At 51.7% G+C, this 2,346-nt stretch overlaps 1 pseudogene; it reads right to left on the bottom strand.

Moving 5' to 3' along the window:
• Positions 1 to 283: 283 nt before the first annotated feature.
• LOC132497480 (protein phosphatase 1D-like) lies at positions 284 to 2,101 on the bottom strand (annotated as a pseudogene).
• Positions 2,102 to 2,346: the final 245 nt, after the last annotated feature.

Genomic DNA, 2,346 nt, shown 5'->3' with positions numbered 1-2,346 from the left:
TAAACCTTTAGCCCTGTTGTTACATTTACTGTGTATCAGTGTAAGAGACTGAGTTTGTGTGAAGGATACAAATTTACACACATTTTATAGCAACTTATACCCTAACATCTACAAAATTCACATTTATAATACAAGCAAGTACAAGGCCAGGATAAAACTGTTGAATTCCAAAAAGTCAAACTGTATACTATTTTTATTTTGTCCCCTTAAAAAAAGTTCAGCTTCGGCACTAAATTCATAAAGCCCTCTTAGAAGTCTGGAAAAAAAAAATTCCAGATATATTTCAGCAAACACAAACAGTTTTTCTGTGCTGGTGAAGTAAAGGATTTCCCATTTTCTTCTGGCCCCTAAGTCTGCGTCACATGGTAAGTTTAACAGAGTTCTTTCGCCGTGAGTTTGTGGGGAGGCTTGCAGGCTGAGCACCGCTGCTTCAACTTAAACCATTTTGTCTATGCTTCTTCACAAGAGGGCCAGAGTTGGATTCTTCTAATGTCCTTTTGAAGTTTGTTGGAGGGGTTCTTTCAACTTCTTGAGCTTTCATTTGACCTGGGATCGACATCTCTAAGTTTTTTTGGTCCATGATGGTGTTTGTTGAATTGGTAGGCACAAGGCCAACTGACAGGCTATTATTCAAAGAATCATGTATCCTTAAAGTCAGGGCTTTAGTGCAATTTTCTTCAAGTGGCTCTGGATCTTTTGAGGATATGACCGCAGGCTGGACATTCCCTCGAGCTATCTCAGCTGCGACTTCTAAATAATTCTCTGAGAAGGCATTACTACGAACAAGAGCAGGTATGTGGTCCTTAGAGTTCAGCCTTGGCCGTGGGTCCTCCTCCAGTGACTTGACTGGTGGTGTAGAACATGGAGAAGGAGTCATCACGCAGGTTTCTTGACTATTATAGGAAGGGCTATCAGTCAGGTTCAGATAGAGCTCGTCTCCATTGGTGAAATCTCCCTGAGTGCCCACTCCTGGAGAGATGCAGATTACTATGGCACTAGTATTATCCGCTCGAAGCCTACGCTGCCTCCAGCGGCCTAGAGCTCGATTCACAAGCATTTTGGCACAAGACTGTCCATGCTCACCCATCAGGTATTTTATCTCCTCTTGGTCCTGGCACATTGAGATGGCATCTTGAGGTGGAATCATATTCCAAAGACCATCACTCCCCAAGATAATATACTTGTGCTTCTGGGGATCAAGAGTGTGGACACTTGTGTCTGGTTCAGGTGACACCACAAACTCACCACTGAAGGAATCATAGCTCCAGAAATCACCAAGTGCTCTTGCTACTGCCAGAAATGGAATCTGGTCAATGACTGTGCTCCTTCTCACAGGTCCACTGTGAGTGAGCCGAGGTCGTTTCCAAACTACACGATTCACCCCAGACTTGTTCATCACGCTCCCACCAAGTCCTTCAATTCGTTCTCTTTCCTTGGGAAGTTCTGGCTTATGGTCCTGTGTCACCTCCACAGCTCTGACAAAATCATCCTTTGGGTCATCCTGAATCCCAAGAACCACCCCTGAGTCACCCACATGAGCCACATACATCTTCAGGCCCCGTATGACGACCACACTGGCAGTTGTCCCTGACGTGCTGGGAAGACCTGTCACAGTCTTTGGCCATTCTGCCAGTTTCTTCCGCATGGCGAGATGACAAGCGAGGAAGCCTTTGCGGATGGCAGCGCACACCTTCGCCGGCTCGGAAGAGGTGAAGCCCTTCTGCTTCTTGATGAAACCCCACAAGTGCTCCCGGGCAAACTGTGCCGCCTCCCGCCCGCCGTGCCCGTCGCACACGGCGAAAAAGGCCACTGAGGAACGACGGCGACCGCAGCAGCCGGGAGCCGGCGAGGCCCCGGCGTCCGGCGGCGCGTCGCAAGCCTCTCGGGCTGCCACCGCCGGGCCTTCCCCCGAGATTTCGCCGCCAGGAAAAGCCAGCGGTGACCGCTGCGGAGGCAACGGCTGAGAGAGAGACCGCCGCGGCGAGGGTTCTTCTTCAGCCGTGGGCTCGGGCTCCACCACGATCTGAGTAACGTCCTCCATGTACTTCCTCCCGCCCTGGTCTGAGAAGACGCTCACTCCCAGGGAGTACAGCCCCGCCATGGCAGGCTGGCCGAGATCCCGCCGGTCCCACGCAGCCCGCCGAATGCGGCAGCGGGATGCACACTCGCGCTCGCCGGCCAACTATTGTTTATCTTCGACTACGTCGAGAAGGGGGAGGGAGCGGTCCCGGGGGGGAGGGGCGCGCACGAGGTCGAGACTTGTCCGCCAGAGCTGGGCAGAAGCGCCAGGGGGAAAGGAGCCGACCAGCTGCGTCTGTGCAATGCGCTTCCCGGGAGGGTTATTCT

Source organism: Mesoplodon densirostris, chromosome 10 (genome assembly GCF_025265405.1).
Source record: "Mesoplodon densirostris isolate mMesDen1 chromosome 10, mMesDen1 primary haplotype, whole genome shotgun sequence".
NCBI lineage: Eukaryota > Metazoa > Chordata > Mammalia > Artiodactyla > Ziphiidae > Mesoplodon > Mesoplodon densirostris.
This window is presented reverse-complemented; position numbering and strand designations above follow the sequence as displayed.